Source organism: Manacus candei, unplaced genomic scaffold (assembly GCF_025592945.1).
Source record: "Manacus candei isolate 608988 ecotype Guabito, Panama unplaced genomic scaffold, ASM2559294v1 h1tg000021l, whole genome shotgun sequence".
Lineage (NCBI taxonomy): Eukaryota > Metazoa > Chordata > Aves > Passeriformes > Pipridae > Manacus > Manacus candei.
In genome coordinates, this window is record NW_026138069.1 from 5,028,674 (window position 1) to 5,051,795 (window position 23,122).

The window sequence follows — 23,122 nt, forward strand, 5'->3', positions numbered from 1 at the left end:
CTTGCAGTTCTGTAAATCAGAAAGTAAAGGTAGAATTAAGCTTCACAAAAAAAATAGTTCTAGAAACTCAGATGGTTCCTCAATATGTAATGTTATGAGCTGACTTATTTTTCTTAGTCTTTAAAAAATGAATCAAATACAATCAGCAAATTAATCTCTGTAGAACACAGAATTAAGATTGATTAGGTTTGTATTAGTAAAAAGAGTGGGTCATAGTGCTGCCTAAAATTATGGGAATCTCTATGGGAATCACACTAATTAACAGAGCATCTGTCCCCTCACCTCTCTTCACAAACAAAATTTACTTTAAACAACACTTTGTTTCAGAGATGTGCATATTGCGTTTATTATACTTTTAAAATGCCAAAATACAACAGATGTGTCCCATTTCTTCTGGGAGGGGAAAGTAATAAAATGATTATAATGATGTAAGGAATCCAGTTATTGAACAGGCTTAGGAGAACCTAAAGTAGAAGAATTTAGCTCTAGCATCTCATAGAAGTTCTTCAAAAATGAGGATTTTTTCTCATTACAATTAAACTTGTCTATTACAAAGGCAAAAACATGTATTGTAGAAGGTTTAATTTTTCTCTCTGTTTTTTTTTTTTTAAGAGTAAGATATTGTTGATGCCCATATCAGTGGCTGTCCCACAGCAATGACCTTACTGGGTCAGTGACCTGTCTGTGCAGCACCCCTGGTGATGGGAAAGCAAAGATCTGAACTGGCACCTTCCTCTGTGTGTTTTAGCAAACTACTAATCTGATGGTAATGTAAAGAGGAATAGAAAAGTGTAGGACCAGGCAGGGAGGTGTTCAGCCATCTCCATCACCCATAATGGTTTACTTGGCAAGACAAATGTCATCACTCAGAGCATCCGCCGCTTCCTTCTTCTTCCCCCAGCTTTATATGCTGAGAATGATACCATGTGGTGTGGGATATCCCTTGGGTCAGTTGGGGTCAGCTGTCCCAGCTGTGCCCCCTCCCAATGTCTTGTACACCCTCAGCCTATTCACTGATGGGGTTGGGTGAGGAGCAGAAAAGACCTTCACTCTCTGCAACTGCTGCTCAGCAGTAACCAAAACATCCCTGAGTTATCAACACCTTGCAACACAAATTCACAACATAGCCCAATACTAGATACTGTGAAGATATTTAACTCTACCCCAAGCAAAACCAGCCAATTCCCTTCCCACATCTTCTCTGGAAAAGGAGAGTAACTTGATACTTAAGAGACCAAATGGAGTCACCTATGAAAGGGATTTGTCACCACAACCAGTTTTGCTGTATTTATAAGTCAGCATCTGTTCGTGCAAATTGGGCAATTGTATGTGAAAGCAGGTATTCACTAATTAGGTGCTCAATTATCCATTTCCCTCAAACAATGGACATTGTGTGTATAAAATTAAAGGTTTTATGGACAGCTAACTCTTCCCCTGGTAATGAGATTAAGCAGGGACCGTCTTAAAAGACATCCATCAACATTTCAAGGCCTCAGGGAAGTCAAGGGGATGAAATTCTCTTATGAATTAGCACTGTATAGTGTTGCCTAACAATTAAAGTACGTGGCAATATTAATATCAGAAAGTAGCAGAACCCAATATAAATGATAATTAGGAGAAATGACAGCTCAGCAAAAAGGAGTGATAACATCATTAGTGCCACTAGGGGCTTTGTGAAGCATACTCTTTACTGTGTAGCTATAGAATAGGGAAGGGGGTGGGGAACAATAGCTTTTGATTAGGCCAGATAGTTCTCTGGAAATTTAAATCATTGCCTAGGCGGATTGAAATAATTTTCTAATTTTCAGAAGGGTCTACATATGGCTTTTCAAGGCATTTTCTGTTAGCTATCATAAGTGCTTTCTGAAAATAGGACTTAAATTTGATTCCAGAGCCTTGCTTTTGCCTTTTCTCCATATTGTGTTAGGACAATTACTATAGAGTGACAAACTGATAATCCTGAAGGCTTCTAAAAATATATTTAACCTAAAATATAATGAACTATACTTTGTGGAGTAGACAATAGCATTACATGTCTGATTTATTGTTTCTCTCTTCCAATTGCTTGGGGATTTTGTCTGCTTTTTGGGGATGATGTCAGTTTGATCCATGTTCATGAAACAACTTCCTAAGTTCTGAGGTAATTCTAAGAAGGAAAAAATAAGAAAAAACCAACATGAATTTGAAAATTGTTACTTTCTAGCCAATATCATATTCATAACTTTTAAACCACATCAAAGGTGAATAAAAGTTTTATCTTATTTTATTTAGGATATATAATGGCAAATAGTGCTTTCATTTTATATAAAATTTTTTTAAAATCATAATTTTCTGTATACCTCAGAGCCTATAGAAGTGCTTCTGATTGTGTTTGTCAGTCTTGTCATCAGGTGATGTGCGTCCAATGGAAGAAAAAGTCTGTAACTGAAATCCCAAATCCTAGCAGCTCTCAGCTACTGAAACTATTTCCTGCTTTGATTCAATGTAGCCTCAGAACTTGTCCCAGGTCCCCTCCAATTTAGGGGTATTGCAGCCTTTTGAGTCCAGAGGATTCAGCCTTTAGTGTTTAAAAAGCATCTCTGTGTCCAAGTCTTTAATATTTTTATTTGGTTTTGGTTTTGTGGGGGTTGTTTGTTTGTTTGTTTTGTTTTTTTAATTGGCTAGAAAACTCCAAAACTGTAAAAGACCCTAAACACTAGCTTCCAAAGTCTTAGAAGACTTCTAGAGCCTTAAACTGAAAATAATTATGTTTCTCAATGCAGAGTTTAGGTCAAAAATTAAATTTGTATCATTGATTAGGTTATAAAAGTCTGTGTAGCTTATTAATCAATTATTCTGGCTTTCAAATAAGCAAATATATATCAGACATGGCAGCAAAGAAATAATATCCTCATCAAAGCAACAGGAAAATTTGCTTTGAACCTCAAGGATGAGAACTGGGCTGTTTATTCTTTATTTCGTTTATAAATCCCTTTTTGGACACTTTAACTCAAATTTAGATAATGCTACTGATTTCAATTGTAGCCCTTGTGAACAGAATTTTGCATAAGAGAGGCAGAGGAGTTATTCCTGGCTTTTCTCTTATCTACATCTATCCTTTCATAACACGCTGTGACCTAATTACCTCATTTAAAAAGAAACTTAACTCTAGTCTGAATAAAATCTGAAAAAAAAAGAAAACCAATCCACCAACCCCCAAATGTTACTATACTCAGAAAAGGAAAAGTCTGTAAGGTGTCAGAAGACCAAGTCATATGAGTAGTCATACAAGGTTAATACTTCCCCTAAGGGATTTTAAAAGATACAAACATAGCTCTGCAACCATGTCTGCTGGGCAGTTTTTATTATGATTTATCTTCTTCTGGTAATGCCTCTGTGATACCAGTTTAAAGCACGACAGCATTCTGTGTGACAGTAAAATATCTTTGAAGACTACCATAACAAAATATTTTCATATTCTACATAGTCTGAAAAATGTGCTAAATACTCTATATCCACATTTCTAACATCCTATACGACTATTCTATACCATGACAGTTTATGTATCACTGATCAAGTCAGCCTAGATGTAACATGTTTTTTGAGGTATTAGAATAATGTTATGTTGAAAAATTAGAAAATTAGTATTTGTGTACATTGTACAATATTGCAGTCCAGTAGAAAATTTTCATCTTTTTAAAAAAATTATTAACACAGTAAAACTGATAAATAAAGGGCAAACTGAAAACTCACTGCCAAAAATAATTCTTATGTTTGACAGGCACACTATCTCTTCATTCTGTCCCTTGGAATGATGATGCTTCCATTTTTCTGAGCCAAAATCACTGAGGTGCGACCTGCATTTGGCCATTTCTGAGTGATCCAACACAGAAGAGGACACACGAAGTTTAAAATTAAAAATTATGTTGTTTATATTGTAGCACATTAAAAAATAACCACTTTTGGTGGTCATGATCAGTTAATGTGTGTTAATGATAGGATGACCTAGTACCTGCTTTTAGTGAATGAAAAGACTCCGTAAACATTTATGTTTCAGATTAGATGCAATAAGTCTTTTTGTAGAGCAGGTTACTTATATAGCATCTGCATAGGCATTAGGCATTTGTTCCACTTGAAAAAAAAAATCAGTTCAACTTTATGGCTAAAAACTGAAAGAAATGAAACCCTAGGAGATCCTTTCTCACCACATCTAGTCCCAGGGCCAAAGAGCATGATCTTACTCCATATTGCCATATAAGGGGGTTCCCTTGTGTATTCGTGCTTAATTAGATGCTGCTATTTTGGTCTGTGGTTGGCCCAGCCACACGTGAGAATCTATTCTTTTCCTGCCAAGTTATGAGAAAACAAGCACTGATAAACTAGAACTTCGTCCTTGAAGGAAGAATCTTGTATGAACTATAGTTAATTAGTACCTCACTATTGGTTGATGGCCCTCCAAGGGCATTTGAAGAAGAAGTTGAAGAGGAGGAGGATGAAGTAAGCCCCCAGATTCATTTAGGAAAGACCCCCTGAGGTGCAACAGGCATGCATGGGGAAATTCCAGACTACCCATGCGTGTGCAGAAGAGATGCCACTTGCATAACAGGGGAAGGGACTGAAGGCCTCTAGCTGGGCAGTGCTGGCCACACCTGCCCAGGTAGATGTCACCAATTAAATTGGATAAAAAGCAGATTGCTCATGCTGGGGGAACACAAGCTTCACATCAAAGAACAATGTTGCCTTCTGTGGGGATGTGCACCATCTCGTGAGTCTGCCGACACTCCAAGAACGCAACTTCTGCTGTGGAGAATTCAAGGCATTCTGGGATCGGCAAGAAACCTTTGTAAGCAACATCTGGGTGAGAGGGGGAGTTGTACTGAGGGCTTATTTTCCTCCTCCTTCCTCTCTCTTGGGTTTTTGTTTTGTTGGCCACTACTTCGTAATAAATAGTTTTTGTTGAGCTTTCAGTGGTGTATGGTTTCAGTTTCAGCATCCTTCCCTGCTACACCCTGAAGAAAAGTAGCATATCAGTAGGGCTCAGTGAGTGATATTACCTATCTTCTCACTAATAAATTAGTGATCTTTTTCAGGACACTTAAGAATGCTGTTGGGGATACATTTTTAGCTCTCTAGAGGCAAATGTGGGAAATTTTATCCAGTCTTCTTCAACCAGACTAGATTTTTACAGTTCTTGATTTAGCTATGAATTGTGTCCTTTCTGCCTTTGATATGTGGCCCTTTGTGGTAGACTCAAGCCTTGTCTAAATTGCAGTTGTGCTATGTCTTGAAATAGTATTATCTACATGTTTCCTAGGGGGCGATGAGAGTAATGAGCAATTAGTCCACAGAGGGACAGCTTTTCATGGCAATTCCTTCCTTCTATGTATATTCTGCTTTTGTTAACAGAAACTGACCTTTATATATCAAATTGCCAGCTCTCTGGAGTTTCTCTAGTCTCCAAAACTATCCTGAAAAAAAATTAAAAAAAGAACAAAGAAAAAATGTTTCAGTATGTTATCCTCTGTTGGTTTAATGCCAGTGTAAACATCAAAGTGGAAAAAAAATACTTCTCTATTTAGTAGTTATCTAGTGTTAAGAAGGTTCATTATCATTAAATAAAAGTAACATACAACTGGGGTTTTATACAGGCATTAGAAGTGTAATAAATTTGTGCAATAATGCTAAAGCTGGCACGCTTTTGTTTGGTATATATTGGATGTGCAGTGAATGATAAACCTTCAGTTTTCCAGGTAAGTACCTGCGAAAGAAGAGCAGGAAGTGCAGAGTGTGTTCCAGGAGCATGAATCCAGGACTGGAATGTTCTTCTCACACTCCTTGTACCTTCATGAAGCAAGGGAGAGGTGGGTTAAAACAGTGACTAATTTGGGATCAAACAACCTCTTTTCTCCCTCCTGTGGAGGCAAGGTAAAATTAGTATCTATAAGGTAAAAGTCAAATATATAAAGCAGAGTAAAATATCAACTATATAAAACAAAGTACAATTAGTATCTATAGGGTAAAGGGGAAAACAAAGTAAAATATACAAAGCAAAATACAATTAGTCTATAACATCTATAAAGTAAAGATAATATATATATAAGGCAAGATATAAGGAAGCAAAATACAATTATAAAGGTGAAAGCAAAGTAAAATATAAAAACAGTTACTCACCCCACAGCATCCTGAGGAGTGGAAGGAGAAAAGGCAGCCCATCAGTTTTCATTTCCACAGAAATGATGGAACTTTTCCCCAATTTTTGTTCATGTCCAATCTCTTTTTATACTTTTTTTCTTAGGCAATTTGAGTGAGTACAGTCCATAAACTAATTTTTGGGGTGATAGACAGATGACATAGGCCTAAGGGTTGGCTTCCTGAGTTCCCATCAGGTAGGATGTTTGCCAAAAAAGGCCGTGCTATCTCCATACCATTCCATCCTTCATTACCTAAAAATGTGTATACACTCAAAAACTCTCATACATTTTGAATGTAATTTCTATTAAACTACTAAGAAAAAAAGGGTCATTGAGTATCCTAAGATACATCTTGATTAGCTACAACTTGGAGAACTTGGTGAGGAGAATGAATGGACGCTTTGCTGCACTGTAACAATGCAGTTTTCAGCACAGGATTTCTACACTCCATATCCTCTACCCCTTTAAGATAGGGTGGACTTTGAGCTGTCCCATCTCATGACTGACAACTGATATTCCTGTGAGTCTCCTGCAGCAGCTGTATGCCATCATGTCCTGTTCATAGGAATGTACTGAAAATACATTGCCAGGAGAGACAGTATGATAATAAGATTCTTCAAGAGACCACATGTGCTTATTGGCACAGTAAGCACAGGGGATCACAGATATAAATTGAAGTGGATGCTCCTAACTTTATTTCCTCTTTCAATTTCTTAAAGCATGAATGTTGGAATGGTTCTATTAACTTCACTGATCTGAATAAAATTTTCACTGCGTGTTGCACAGAGCTTTTAGCAGTAAAGCTTCCAGGCCTTAGGCAAAATAAATTTACCTGAGAAGATAAACACCCATGTGGATTAAAATAAAAATAAATATTAGCTAGTTCTGCTCTGAAACATTTTCTTGCTACAGTTACATAAGCTTCTTTCTCAGCTCCTAGCAGCCCCTTTGTGCACCCCATTGCTGTTTTGCCCTTGTTCTGGGCAATATGATTTCAGGATCTTCTTTCCCCCTTTCCTGCCTAATGTCTCAAGTCTTTCCTTCTGTCCTTACAAAGCTTTCCAGATTTCTTACTCTTGACAGCTGGAAATATTTATTGCTCTGATCTGCATTGCTGGAGTTAGTCGTAGATATAAAATATCATAATATCTTTTTAATAGCTGATTCAAATATCAGTTCTCCCAAGGCAAACCATTATGGCATGACAGAACCTTCCTCAGTGTTCATCCTGTATTCCATTACTTTTTAGGGAATACACAGAGAAATGGATTTGAACAGAAACGTCTAACATCTGTTTCCATTTAAGTGTATTTTTTATAATCTCTTTCTAGTAGATCAAATGTACTCTTAACAATTAATTTGATGTCCTATGAAAAGAAAATTCTCCAGCAGAAGCCTTTTCAAAGATGTTAATCAGTTAGGAAAACTAAGAGGTGGAAGGTCTTCCAACTTGGATATTTCAGATATGGCAAAAGACATTTTTATTTCTGAGGCAAAACCAGAGGTATCTCTAAATAAGTGGAAAAAATAATTATTCTTTTTTGTTTCTTCTTCTTTAGGATGTGTGGCCAAAAGTGAGTGCCTTAGACAATACTTGTGTGCAAGACTGTTTCTATATCAGATACAATTTAAAGCAATTTAAAGATGACTCAGGGTAGAGTGCTCAGCAAATCCAAATGCTGGGAGTAAGTTAAAAAAAAAAAAAAGCCCTTTTTGATATTTTGTACATTGTTGTTCTTAAATCTAATAAAAATTGCAAGGACTTTCCTAAAAGAAGCTCTTAATAATGAAAATTAAACTGATAAGCATGGGGAACATTTAGCTTACGTATAATGAATTAAGTTTTAAATATTTTTCAAATAACTATTGTAAAACCTGTGTTTTGAACAGTGGTCCCTTTAGTGTGATAGAACAGACACTATTATTGAATTTATAGATCAGGCTTCTGCAAAATTCTGAATATTACTGTAGACTGATCACATTATTTCAGAACATACAATCAAGCTCACAATTACTCAGTCATAGGTATTGGGGCTAAGCTTATATTTAGTCAAGCACTTGACATATCAGTCAATATGATACCATAAAAGATTGACTGAAGTTGATCACACCATAACTCATTTTTGTTATGTAAAAAAAAATAATAAATAAAATAAATAGGATAGACAAATGAAAAAAGTTCTCTTCTCTAATTGGAAAATTTAAATTCCACAGAATGTCTAATGTTCATTTATGAGTTTTGAATAAAAGTGGCATTGATTCACTCCTTTCCTCAAAGTGCATGAAGAAAAATAAAACTTGAATGAAAAATATTTTCCTGCAGTAGTTACTTAAATTAAAGATAAATCTACTGGAGATATCAGGACAAGTGTATTAACTTACAAATTTGCCTGCTTATTTCAGGAAGGGCATTAAAGAAATTACTTGGGTGCTCACGAAGTTTGGCTGGCTTTGCTTCTCACCCATGTCTGAAAGATATCTGTGTGAAAAGTCTAATTTCTTCTTCAGGTTTGAAGTTTCTGACATCCAGGAAGGAAAACCCAATACTTTCATTATTTGGAAAGAGAAACGTAACAGCGATTGGAAACACTTTGTCATGATATGAAGTGAATATTTATCTTCCTAAGAAACCCTTCTCTTCAGGAAAATGTACGAGATTCTGTCTCTGGCTGTTTAATAATTCCAGAAGTTGGATGATTTATGCCAGACTTGGAGAGCGCAGCGTTTGCCTGCCATCTGTCCCAGCTAATCTCCGAATTCCATCTACAAACGCGAATGACTTCCAACCTCCCTGATTAATGGCATCTATCATTTTCTTCATAACGCAGAGCAATTAATCTCGGCCAGTCCCAGAGGGGTCCGCCGCAGTAATAGGTTTAGGGGGGAGAAGCAGGGGACAAAAGTCTGTTTGGACAACACCCTTTCATAACACTCTTTTTATTCCTTCCCCCCCCCCCCCCCCTTCCTTATTCTTCTTTGCTTTTTTTTTTCTTTCTTCTTCTTTTATTTTTTTTCTTGTCTTTTTCTCGTTTCCCCCTCTCCCGTCTCTCCTCCGTCTCACACCCCTGACAGCGCACTGACCCGCTCTGGCCGTGCGCCCGCCCGCGGGACTCCCTCGCCGCCCACCCGCGGGGCCGGGGCTGCGCTGCGCGGCGGGTGGGACCGGACCCGGACCCGGACCCGGACCCGAGAAGGCGGCGGGCAGGTGCCCGCACGGGCCGGGTGGAGAAGGAGGAGGAGAAGGCGGACGAGAGGGCGGCCGCAGCTGCATTGCGGATGGAGCCGCTGGCTCCCGGGGAGGGGCGGCCGGGCAGCCGCGTGATGCCGGGGGGGCGGGTGAAGGCCCGCGGAAGGGAGCGTGGGCGGTGCGGGGCACCGGGGGGCGCGGAGCCTCCGCCCCGCCGCAGGAGGGAGGTGCTGCGGGCGCGTCCCGGCGCGGGCGGCGGAGCGACGAAGGGCGGTGAGTGACTGAGTGCGGCGGGCGGGCTTTTACGGAGGGGCAGCACGGCGTGAGATGTCGTCCCGCTCCGGGGGAACATCTGCCCTCCCCGGGGTCGCCCTTCCCGCCGGTGGCGGGGGGCGTGGAGCCGCCGCAGGGTCGTGCGGGGACGGGGCGGGGAGTTGCGGGCGGTCGCGGAGCCAGGCTCTCACCTGCGCTCTCCGCTCCGTTCTGCGCTCTGCTCGCCTAGAGCGGGACCTTGGCCCCTCCTGCCCACTCAGCTCCCCTGCTGCCCCGGCGCGGCCGTGACCGCGAGTTGGCGTGTCCTGGCAGCGAGCGCGGGCTGGTCCCGCCGTGGAGTTGCGAAGGTGCCGGGCGGGCGGCTGCGAAAACTGCTCGGGGTTCTCGGAGGTGTCACGCAGAGTTTAGCACTCTTAGAGCGGCTGCTTGGCTGTGGATACACTTTCTTTTTCTTTTCTTTTTTTTTTTTTTTTTTAGGGGTTTTGAGGGGGGGGGGGCAAAGCAAAAAGGCATGACGTGAAGCCATGGCTATAAAAAGCAAAGAAGCCGTCGGGGTCTGCCCGGCGCTCCGTGAGCGAGCCTTCGGCCCGGACTGAAGCTGTCAGGGTTCTTTGTAAAAACCAAGAATTGCAGTCTCTGCAAGACCTTAGAAAAGAAAAGAAATCTCGTTTGTCAGGTTAATTTGTGCTTGTTACAGTAGTTTCACCCTTTATACGCGAGCAGAAGTACCGCTCTGTGCCTGGAAGCGTTCAGCGCTGTTGCTGGCATGGTTATAAGGCGTTTTGTAACGGGACTGGGGAAGCTGATGCTGCAAGAGTAGCGAAGAGGCATGTGAAAAGAGGCTAGAGGGGATAGGGACAGTCCTATATCCCATACGGTGAGAGGTCTTCTGGAGCTCTCTTAATAAACCAAAAGGAAAGTAAAAAAAAAGAAAATAACTCTTACAGTAAATGCTGTTGGCATAAAGTAAAATTCAAGTCGATGGTGTTTCCTTTTAATAACTCAACCTAAGTGAAATGTAAATCTGTGATATTATGGAAAAAACCCAACCAGTTCTGGGTTATGGATGCAGTTTTCTATGCTATATGCACTATTTAATGTCCAACACTGAGGTCGGGATGCTTAATTCTGAGTGAAATTTCTGATGTGGCTGCATTTAACAATTTATAAATTGGTACTTGATTCAGTGAAGCTCCACCGAAGAAAGTTGTTTTAACAGACTCTTGTACTTCGTTAAAAATGTCCACTTTCTAAAGACTGATCAGGTCATCCTTTAGTTTTAATGTTTGTAGGATAACATAGTAAAATTATATGCTACTTATGTAAAAGTCACAGGACCTATCCTGTCCTTTCCTAACTCTAGTCCTCTTTTCCAAAGACTCTATTGAAAAAGCCATTTTTTCTAGGCGGTCTCTTGGAGGACATCCGGAAGACAGTGGGAGACAAACGTTATCAAAGTTGCTTGAGAACAGCATGCTGTGCTTTGGGAGCAGGTGATTTTTTTTTTTAGGTACAAGTTGTCCATGACATAGTACTGTTTTGGCTATACTATCAGCTTTGTTTTGAAATGACTTGGTTTCTCTTAAGGCCATTGGTATAATAATAGGTAATAATTTTAAGACTTTTTTAAAAAAATCCAGATGTTTGTGAGGGGTTAATTTTGTGAGACCTGTTCTGTCTTGAGATTCAACAGGACTGTAGAGATGTTTCTTTTTCTTACATGAAGTTATCAGATGTTTCACTGGGTTTATGGCACTACTCTGGAGTAATACAAGTTTTCTAGTGAGATGGCACTATCTCTACTTCATCACTTCTTTGTGGCCTTGGAACAAATTAAGGCTTAATATTGTTGATGGCTTTTCTTTGTAAACTAAGGAATTTAGAGCATCTTTAGCACCTATCGTGTTATTCCTGATATTTTATAATTCATTTCACTGGGCAGTACAATATACCAGAAATTCCAGCTGTGGTTAGGCACTTGGATCTGCACTTACCTTCCCACACTCTGTGTTTTATGACAAGGGGCAGTAGTGGGAAGTTGACAAAGTCATAGTACTCTGACATAGTTATTCTATAGGCTATATATCATGTCAGTGTTCCATATGTTACAGCAGTCGTGGGGAGTGTATTTTTCACAGCTGGCCATAAGAGAGGGAGAAGGGAACTAGGATTGCTGCAGTTAGGCCCTCCTTCAAATCCCCATGAGAACAACAAAGTTTTTGTTTGGATCCTATTGAAACACTAATGTGGTCAGAAGAGAAAGGGATAACTTTAAGGATTAGTTTGTACCTGATACTAAAAATTTTGTTGAATTAATGAATTTAGCTGAGGTAGTAAAATCCCATGCTTTCCATTCTTCGTAATTCCTTTGGTAACTGCTTGGCCAATGTGCATGGGGTGAAATACCTTTTCACTTATCTCTACCTGAACTTTTTAAATTTTAAAGGTGTGAGTCACTGCTTTATCGCACTTAATCAATAGTTAATCAATGTATCCTAAATGTATTCAGAATGTAATCAGGAAGAGAATGCATTTTAGCTTTTTTCTTAACAGCTGCAAAACTATATTAAATTGATTCTTATCCATAGCATAGTCTACTTTCTCCAGCTCTATTTCATTAGGGAGAAAAGACAATGTGTAGGTAATATAAAAGATATCCTAGGATTTGTTTCTTTAATAATATGAAAAAAAAATCATACTTCCTTTATTACTTTCTTCTGTACTTGTGACTTTTAGAGGACAGAGGTTGAAACCAGGATTGAATGTGTGATGAAAGAAATGCAGGAAAAGATGAGCTAGAATGCTACTATGAACATATATCACAGGGTTCAGTCTGCTATTCTGGATTGTGCTGGTGTAAAAGTTACTCTTCCGTCCAGAAGTAGAACTATTCATGAGCTAAATATATTCAGGATCTTCTTTGAGCTATTAGTTTCATTTATCATCAGCTCAAAATGCCTGTCAGAACTGTACCCTGAACTCAAATTACCGCATGCAAAGAAGGTACCCAAATAATATAAGAAGCGGTTCTCAAATTTATTTCAGTTTGTAGACCATGAACAATTTTTCCAGTGGAATCAAGTTGCCATTTAAATCTTGGTTTCATTAGGCCCATTTCTTTTAATTGTGTGTATTAGACCACTTGGAAGTAATTTGCACATTATGAGTTGAAAATTACTGTTGTAATATTTGAGTATCCACTTTAACTTTCATATGGTAGACTGGTGCTGTGTGGATGTATAGCAGCTCTCATGAAATTTATGTATGAAAACCAAGGCTCTCTTTCCACAGTTGTCCTTTTCTCCTCTGTTGTATATTTGGCAAAGATGTTCAAGTTCCTGAATGGTATTTGAATGATGTTGCAATTAATTGATTAGTCCTCATATTCACATGAATATATAACCTGTATAAGATTTTACTGTGATAGAAACTTGGGTGAAAAATAAAGGAAATATTCACCTGGATGGCCAATATAACAGCAATGGGACAATGAAAATCTAACCTTATGATGTTCAGGTAGAGAGGATTCTGAAAGATCTAACAAAAATAATAGTGTAAACTCACAGTAACTTACGATGAGATGAAATGTTCTAATTGCTTATCTTTAAGAAGAAATAATTGAAATTGGGTCAGGTGCTGAAAAGAGCTAACAGGATGGTCTGGTCATACGGAGATAAGGGAGATCCTGATTTGTCTGACCAAGTGAAATGAAAGCTGTGTAGGATATGGACTCCATCTGCAAACCCAGGAGGGGATCAACAGAAGGGAAGCAGAGGCTTTGGATAAAGGACATTGCTGTCATGAGAACAACTGAGTATTGCCTGTGATTTGGACCACGTGGGTTCTGAAACATTCAGTAGTAGCAGAGAGTGGTGGGGAAGTACAGCACAAGTTTTGAGATAGAGTTTGTCTGTTTTCCAGAAGAGATCATATGTGCTCAGGGAATGGTTGTATTTAGCTTCTGTCAAAGCCTTGAATGTCATGCCATGCAACATGCCAATCTGACTCCCTTTCAGTCTGTTTAAAATGCAGCTTCAGAAGCTCTTTGTTCCTTTTTGGTGCTTGCCAACTTTTAACTCCTCTCGAGTGAACTTCTACGTCAGGTTTAAGCTGCTTGTCTGCTCCTTAGCAGGCTAATGCCACATTGTGTGCAGCCTGTCTCTCTATTCTTGGTTCTTTTGTCTTTCCTTCAGGAGCCCTCTGGGCTGCCTGAAGTGTAACATAAATCTGTCCTGCTCTCTTGTTCCTCAGTTTGTGCTTAGGACTGGGTCCCCCTTTGTATGACCTGACACTCTTATCAATTCATTCTATCAATTCATTCTGAAAGCACATAATATTCAAAATGGTTTCTAATCAGAGTCCTTTAATAAAGAAATATGAAAAAATAGGAAATGTAGGCATTTTAGACATTCTTCTTTCATCCTAATGTACAAAGGGTGGCAAGGAAAATGTATGCAGTAGTTTGTGGAGCTGAAACTCTGACAATAATAACAGAAAATTTTTTAAAGAAAAGGAGACAAGTTTAGAAGAGCTTTAGTCTGACGACTCTTGTTCTTTTTTTCCTCTCTCTCTTCTCGTGTTGTGAACATCACTTTGCTTTTGTGTGGCATGCCAGCATCTTCAGTGGAACTACTCCCATTTCAGATAATAGCACAGGCTTCTATTGAGCTCTCCATTGTTCCTTAGAGATGTCTTTTGGATTAATCCATTAGCAACCATAGTAGAGTATTTGCTATACTCTTCCTACTTCAATTCAGGATGACAAAATTTGGAAAAAGCTGCTCTATCTCTTGGTGGATACCTAGGTAACCCATGTACTTAGGGACTACTTGTTTGTTTGTGTAGAAAGGAATTTACTTCTGACAATTTTATTTAGTAAAAAGGTACTTTACATGGGTAATTTTAAATGTCATAGGATCCAAATGGAGAAAGGTAGGTGATACTAACCTCTTTCTCTTCCCTGGCCCAAGAAGATCAATGGTGATAGTAGTAGTATGGAAGTAGAAATCCAAAAGTCATCAGGCAATTGAGTTTGAAGTGTGGACATGTTCACCCTGGCCAGAGTGAAGAAAGCTGTGAGAGCCATGTTTAAGCCATTTTAGCAAACTTGAATGATTTTTTTTTTTAATATCTCATTATGCTTATGAAATTATCTGCCTTCTCTCTGGCTTTTTACGTCCTCACTCAATTACTGTCCATTCTTTTGGTTTTATTGTTAATTTTTTTAGCAACTTCTCCTGTTTGGTTACTAATTACTTTATTCTGCTTACTCTTGTGTCTTTTAGTATCTGCATCCCCAAAGCTAAGGCAGTGGAAAGTTTAAAGTTGAATTTTTAAGCAAATGCTGCTGCTGGGTGAAAATTCTAAGTGTATAAGGTCTATTAGCATTGTAATGAAGTGTCCATGGGGAACTTACAAATATTCGATTTTTATTAAGACTTCTGGACAGAAATTTCATGGAGAGTTTAGTATTACTTCAGGTTAAAATCTAAGGTTATAAAATTATTTAATTTAGGATAAATTGCCTGAGGAAGAACTTGATGCTTGGTTTTGTTTGTTTGTTTGAGGAAAGAGAATAAAAGTGATGAGGAGCCTACCCCAGATCAGTCACTAACAATTTTGTCATTATGTTATCACCTGCCTTAATGCATGTATATTTTTTATAATTCTAATTTGAAATTACCCAATATAATAAAAAAACTAATCAGAAATCTGTATTTTTAAAAAATGAGCTTTATATAAATAGGCTTCTGGGTGCTGTGATTCTGTTTTTAAAAATGTGCTGCTCAAAGTGCTTTGATTGAAAAGGCTTCTCCAGCTTTGCTTTTGGGGGACTTAAAGCATAAATGCAGTATGTTAGACTCCCCTCAGTCTTTAAGAGTTCAGTTTTGTTATTGAAGGGAAGATGTATTTTTCTATTGACTTCAATCTGTGTGAGATTGGATTCCAATGGCCCAGTAACTATATAATATGGTGGTGTTCCTCCAATTAGATACAATTAGTTACATATAAAAAGATTAATCTTAAAATAATGTAACAGATCAAGACATTTTGTGAAATCCACTACAGTGACAATGTGATTATGTGAATTATCAGTTGCATGTAAATCTTACTAAGGATGATGGATAGAAACAATTGTAACAATACACCTTTTGTGGTCTCTGAAATTAATTTAATAAATGTTTTGGAAATTGACTAATATACATATAATGACCTTTTTGTTTAGGTCAATGTGAAGTCCAATATATCTTGGAGATTAGTATTGATCAGAGTAAAGCCAAAATCCATCTTCGATTTTGAGGGTCATTACACTTGGAAATAGATGCAATACTGCAAATGTTGGATTGTAGAAGGCTTTTACCGTAATTGTGGAAAAATAATCTTTTGCTTAGTTTCAGTGTCTGAAAAAATAGACAACTTGCTAAAAGAGTAGTTATTTAAATAAGTAATAAATTAAACTCCTTGCATTTTTCCTTAGTTTGACAGATTATATCCGACAGTCTTGAAGTTGGTATTAAAGTTCCCTATTGCTTCAGCAGTAGGATTTTGCTCTCACTGTTTGGAAGTCATAAGCTGGTGTTGAGGAAAAGGTTAACCTATTTTTTTAGAGATTTCTTTTTTTTAAATGGTAAATTGTTTTCTGTCCTTTCCTTAGATGTTTTGGTCAAGTTCAATCTGCACAGTTGGAGACTTACAAGTGGAAGAGGTAAATTGCAATACAATGTACCCTTCAAATATTGCATAGCAAGCATAATCAATTTTCCTGAAGGTCAACTAGTGCTGCTAGCTAAATAAGAAATCTTTGAACAGAACTTTTTATTTTTGTCTTTAGTATATTTTGTTTGCGTGTTTTGTCTGCTATAAAGAGTCTGGCCTGGGTATCTCATTTAAAAATAACCTGATGGAAATTTTTAAGATCTTGGCTGAGAGTTTTCAAGTAAGTCTTTGTGAAAATCTGACTTGACTGAAATGTTTATCCTGTATTAAGTGAAATAGCACAAACAGTGTTTATCCAAGATTGCTTGGGAAAACATGTCTTACTTTCCCCCCATATTTTCAGAACCTAAAAAAAAAGAAGATTGTTTTGTTTATTTTCTGCACAGAAGTCACCTTAGGATACAACTTTTTCTGCAGATAGTACTGGATGATGTTCTCCACAATTAATTCATACAATTTTATTAAAATCTCTGATTTATACTTTGGCCTGTCACCTATCCTTATATATTGAAATCTGAAAAACTATAGTTAAGCTGATAGATTATGCTTTTATATTTATGAATGGATACATATTTCTAATCCTAATGATGTGTTTGAATGCAAATGGAAGTCTATAGGTACATGTGCATGTTTATCAGGCTGATGGACCATGTAGCATTGTCCTTGAAAATGAAAGTCTTATATAAATGCCAGCTATTGATATTGGATGTGGTCCTCAAAGCTGCTCCATTTAAAGATATTTAACTATTAATAATGAGTTGCATTCTAGATACAACATTAGTTCATATTCTGAGAGATCAAAGTGCCAAGATTATAGATAGCAATTTTCAGGCTATGAAAGTTCTTTTACCTGAGCAACTCATATCAGTTAACTTTTCTTGAATTTCTCATTATAGTTATCCTCAGAGAAAATCTGCACTGTATATATTAAGAAATTCACCTTATTTATACCTGAAATAACACTTTGAAATGTATTAGCAGGAAGTTCTAGAGAGGACTAATATATGCCATCTTTTGCTGCACAGACAGTTGGTTTGGATTTAAGGCAGACTCAGCCAGAAAAAAAAATGAACCAAAAAATCCTGATAACTGTTTTTCAGAATAAAATTGTTTAAAAATCAAAATGAAACTATTTTTAAAGATGTCTCAGAAAATGTGACTTTTAGTGTGGAAATATTTTTCTTCTCACTGAAATATTTGGATGAAATTTGTAAGAAAATTATTTTCCAACTGACATTTCCACATGGGGTAGTATTTAGGTCACTTTTACTAACTAAAAGTTTGTCCACAACTGTATCCTAATGCATCTCATTCCTGTGTTCCAAGTTCTAGTGAAAGAAGATACTAGAATTGAGTTAAAGAATTTTCATTATTTAGCTTCCCAAAAGAAGGAAGCAGTATACCAATAATAATATAATATTAACTTTATATGTATTGATTTTCAGTGTTTCTTTTTATCTTCAATAGAACTAGTGGAGCATGATCAGCAAAAGCAATGATTTTTCTGTTGTGTTCAAGCTTTAACACTTGCTTAATCTAGGAATTATTAAATAAAACACGGAACTAAATGCATGTGAGTTCTTCACATCAATCTTTTCAGAGTATGGAATTCAAATGCTAATATATTTCATATGTGAGACCTTTAATGCAGAAAAAATATATTATGAAAATTGATGGCAGCCACCTGACTAATTTGTTATTTTAGTTTTGAAAGGCCCACTCAAAATGGGTCAGGCTTGCACTATTCAAGCTGACTTTGAAAAAGTTTGGAGACAGTAGAAACCTGACCTATATTTTTGAACTGGGACTTCAGAAACTGGGCTGAAGGAAAAATCATACTTTATAAACTTTTTCTATGAAATGTTGATGTTTGGACACTGATTTAATCCTGTTCTAACAATTCATATATTAAATGTACTCCTGAGTTAGGGACTGTTTTATAATTTTATTATAATTTTATCTGTGGAAGAGCAGAGGAGGCTCAAGTTGCATTTAGCCAGGCACATGTCTATAAAGAAGGTGTTGTACATTGGAAAAGTGTTTCCTGATGATTTTTAGTGTTTTGTTGCTTTTTCAGTAATGGAATTGAGTACTTTTGAAGCAAAAGATTATTTTGCTTTTTTAAAGATCAAGATCATTATAGCACTGATACTGTGCTGCAAAGTGCTATTGCTTGAATTCACAAGTCTTCAGTAGTGTTTTGCTTGAACTTTGCCTCCAACTATGTTAATGTCCTACAATTTCTCAGAAAAGAGATCACAATCCAGACCTTTTGCCTCTTACACTTCTAACTATTCATCACAGGAGACTCAAATTGTCTGACTTTGAGTATGAAAATTTTACATAAATTTCAGTCTATTCTTAATTAAAAAAAAATATGTGAATAGTATTAGTAAAAACATGACATTGGGATGCCTCTTAGTGGTGTGGCTTGGTGTGTTGATTTTTTAACTACTACTTTTCCAAAGTGGAAGGATGGCCACCGCAATACAAAAAAAGTTTGTGAAAGAAGAGGTAATTACCCTTAGTTACTACAGTTTTTCCTCTTGCTGATCTAGATCGTTCTCTACTCTCTGAATTTCTCCATGCTTTCACAATTCTTCACTAAGTTCCAACCGCTCTTATTTTGGTAAGCTGTCTGCATGAAAGGGTGGCCTATCCTCTGTTTTTTTATATATGAGAACCTGTAGTGATCAAAAAGGAGATTGATACTCGGGATTTTTGGCACTGATTGACATTAGTATTTTGTTGTAATTCAGTATTTTGCATGCTGACTTAGTCAGGCTTTACAATTTTCCTATGACCACGTACAAGGTCCACTTGAAAAATGAGGAAAGTGGGTGTACAAATAATGCAGTACACAGAAAATTAAGGCATGATCTGATCAACTGATACCAAAGGCAATGCAAAGCCTTCCTTTAGGGGCCCTCTTGGACAACTTTTATATACCCTTTAGACCATTTGCAGCATGTTAAATTGCAGTGCTTTTTAGGCAATTCTCTTTCAAGTGACTTCGATTTTTAGTTTGTAACAAATGTGCTTTTGAGTTAGAAAAATCTTGTGCATTCAAGATACAGTTTTGCCTACCCCACAAAAGTTTTCAGGAACACTTGGGATTATCACTTTTTTCTTCTGATTTTGGAAAGAAGCCTGTCAAGACATGAAGAGAGCATCTTAACTCTGTCATGACAGCAGCAGATTTGCTGGTCTAGCTGCTTAGTCGAGTTACAGCTTCATTTGAAGCAAACTTATTTGGGGAAAAGAGCAAGTCTTTTACACAGTTCTGCTACAATCAACTTTCTACTGTGAATTTGTTTTATTAAGAGTAGAAGTTTTACTCATGGGTAGCAGTGGCATTACATACCTGCAATCTGAGTGCTGCAAGGTCTTTGTGTATGCTTGAGGCATAACTTGTCATAAAAGTGTTACTGATGAAACAAAAGCCCTTTTCTATTACTTTTTGTCCTACTTGCCAAATAAAAAGTACAGACAATGAAGACTAACAACACTTACTGTAATCTTATAAAAGTAAAATCAAGCTATTAAAACTGAAGGAATTAGAATATTTTTGTTGCTTAACTTCTGTGATTCTCCTTTTTTAAAAGTTTTTTTTCTGTATAATCTTGTGGTTAACCCAACAAGCAGTTTCCTAATGTAATGTCATTATATGGAGTCAACCACAGCTTAAGCCTGGCAGACAATTGCCATTCAGTGCATGTGGTGTGGGAAGAGTGGCTTTGGATAAAAGCACTTTGTGAGGAATTTTAAAAATTAATTTTTTCATTTTGTTTGCTTGTTTCTCATGAAAAAAGGAGACTTTCTTTTGGAAATATAGATGACAAAGTATGTTAATGAGTAGAAAATTCCTTCACATACTCTAGAAAAAGAGTTACAGTGCAGAAGAACTGAGCTTCTGATTTCAGGCTTTATCAACCTAAGGATGATGTTTGGAACAAATTCTGCCTCAGGTCACAGCTAAAACATTTATTTAACTAGTCTCATTATAAAGCTTTATGGAGTTCCAAAAGAAATTAGTAATTTAAGAGGACATCTGTTAGTAAATAATTTAAATAACCATTTTTAAGGTGATAGTCATTAGTTGTGTGTGTGATACTTCTGAAGAACAGTTCTCCAACAGAAAATTATGTGTGACAAGATTACAAGAAGAGAATAAGTTGACAGTCTTCAATATGTGAAACATTCTTTTGCTGTTGTTAGTTCTTTTAACTATATGTATAAGCTCAAATGCTTTAAGATGTGGCTTGGACACTGAAGGATGCAAAGACTAGAAGGTACTAGACTGCAGTTTAAGGTATACAAACATACAGTGTGACCAATTCCTAATAAGTAATCATTTGGGTAATGATTTAAGGTGATTTTGTTGTATCTTCTTTACAATTAGAAAACTTTCCTCCTTAGAGTCACTTAGAAAATATAAAAGTTTATCTCATACTTAAAAAGAAGCTCAGCTGTGAACTTTCTGTAGTGCTGATGCTTCTGTAAGAGTTCATGTGATGACATTTTGAGACTTCAGGGTTTCTTTGGTGTATACAGACCTTTTGCATTTTCTTGTGGCATGACTTAGACTTAATTCTAGATACAAGTTTCTCAAATCTGCTGTAGAAACCTGTATTGCCCATATTTTTCTGCTTTCTATTTCTTACTCACCAGAAATGCCATTCTGGGTCAATGGAAGCAAAATCTTGAGTAGGGCCATCTTAGGCTTAGCCAAGTCCTCAATTTATGTGCAAATACAGTCAATTGCATTGGGGAATTCAGGTTACCGTATGCATTAAAATATGTAAAAAATATAACACCAGTCATAACATATGGAGACCTTTTTTTTAACTTCGAAAAGTTCAAAACCTATATTTGTTACCTATAAATAGCTTACTGGACTCACTTTTTTCTCTCTTGTTCTTGATACATTATAAAGAAAATTCCTTCAGGTCTTGATACCTTGAAAAAAATTTTTTTTTGTTGGTATAAGAGAGATTTTAATATGTTTGTTGTTTACTACAGTTTGATGGTTAGATTATTTACAATAAATATATATCTAAGAATATTAACTTCAAAGTATATACAATACTTAAGTTACTTAATTGTAAAATCTAAATATTTTTGAACTTAGAAATGTTGGGGAATAGAAAGGATTCAGAGTACAGCTGAAAATTTTCTACACTAGCAAATAGTTGATTCCTAAAAAAGTGTGCAATAAATGGCGGTAGCATAAAGTGATCTTTTGCTTGGAAGGGACTGTCAGCTTCTACTGGTTGGCAGTTTGTTGTTTTCCATGTCTAAATCTCCGTGTGCACATAGTGTTTAATGATTTATGCTTTACTGCCCTCTATAATCCTCATTTTTAGCATTTGACCTTCTGAGTATGTTGTGACAATGAATTCCACAAAACTGTTAAGCATCTGTAAAAATAACTGTTCCTTGCACTTGAAAATTGTCAATAATTTTATTAAATAACCTCAAGTTCATGAGCCTCAATTTGTCTTTAATACCCTTAGATTTTATGGACCTCCACTGCAGTCACTCTCTGTGCATCTCTCTTTCATGATGAAAAATACTTTTTTTAAAATAAGTTACAGTATAATCTTTGAATCCATGTTGTTATGCCCCATGTTTTTTCTAGTTCTTCTGCATCTCTGTAATGATGTAAAGCGAACAGCAACCAGAATTTGAGCTACCAGGGAGCTATGTGTTTTTATAAAGTCACATTATGATGATTCTTGCTTTGCTATCTAAACCTTTTCCAATTAAAACTCCTTCCGCTCAGTCCCATTGCCAAAATTGATAGATTTTTCTCAGCTGCTGGACGTCAAGGTGGCATTTTCACATAGTTGTCCTTGATGATTCTAAATGTCATCCTTCTAAGCTGCTATAGAGCTCATCTCTGTTCGTATGTGGTTGGGGTTGTGTGTGTATTTTTTAACACATTAGTTTACATTTATAGGCAGTGGATTTCACCTATAATTCAACTTTCTACACTTGCAGTTTTGAGAGCCTTCTGCAACTTTGATCATTCTGAATTATTAGCAGGTATGTTTTTCCTTCTTTATCACTTTTTTAACAGTTACCTTTTCTTCTTCACTTACATGTGGAAGTGTATATATAAACACATCTATCTAGAGATAGATTATATGTATTATATTTTGGATATCGTATATCCATATTATACATTTATGATATATTGTAACGAATGAATACATTTCCTTTATAGATGTATTTGGTTGTAGCATCAACATAAAAGCACAGACATGTTTAATCTTAGCCTTACTAGTAACTTTCATATATCCTGCTTAATTATTGTACTGCCAGTTTCATAAAACTGTGGAGAATTTCCAATCTAATTTTGTAGCCATTCTTCCTCCTGTTAAAATTGTATCAATGTTATATGAGAGCTAATTCTGGGGCCACCAAATCTGAGACTTTTACTGAGGTGCTTAAAAGTAACAGCTGGCATCACAACAGCTTTTTAATAGTCCCATATCCACCCGAACAAAATCCACAGTGCGGATTCACCCAGAGACAGGAATTTTTGGGGGGACCCTGGAATATATTTATTTTTATGAAGTTTAAACTCTGTAAAGCTCTGGCTCTGTAATTTTAACTTATGCTTCAGTGGAGTGGAGCGGTTGTGATTTATGAAGATTTCACTGTAATTTTGCAAGTTTTTGGAAGTAGCTCTCTGTTAGAGAAGCTCCACAACTGGAACATATAATTAAAGCCCAGTCTGCACAAATCAGCAAAATTTTTGCCCTCTCCA

The 23,122-nt window shown here is 37.0% G+C and overlaps 1 protein-coding gene and 1 long non-coding RNA gene across 7 annotated transcripts in view; one reads left to right on the forward strand and one right to left on the reverse strand.

The window, feature by feature from the left end:
- Window positions 1-1,911: 1,911 nt before the first annotated feature.
- LOC127470482 (uncharacterized) lies at window positions 1,912-5,821 on the reverse strand. 2 transcript variants are annotated; one of them, XR_007904315.1, is made up of 3 exons: window positions 5,738-5,821; window positions 5,394-5,447; window positions 1,912-2,146 (listed from the first exon to the last, which is right to left on the reverse strand). It is a non-coding gene; the product is annotated as an uncharacterized LOC127470482 (long non-coding RNA). The 2 variants fall into 2 exon arrangements; XR_007904316.1 differs by having other exon boundaries at window positions 5,716-5,818.
- A 3,729-nt stretch (window positions 5,822-9,550) lies between these two features.
- Window positions 9,551-23,122, forward strand: part of THSD7A (thrombospondin type 1 domain containing 7A) — a 280,912-nt gene continuing 267,340 nt past the window's right edge. Inside the window, exons 1-3 of one of the 5 annotated variants that reach the window (XM_051786015.1) lie at window positions 9,589-9,630; window positions 11,037-11,123; window positions 16,286-16,336. The gene's annotated coding sequence lies outside the window, so the exon portion shown is untranslated. Of the gene's footprint in view, window positions 9,631-11,036; window positions 11,124-11,787; window positions 22,396-23,122 lie in introns of those variants that run through there. The other 4 variants (XM_051786011.1, XM_051786016.1, XM_051786013.1 and 1 more) reach the window with 4 other exon arrangements.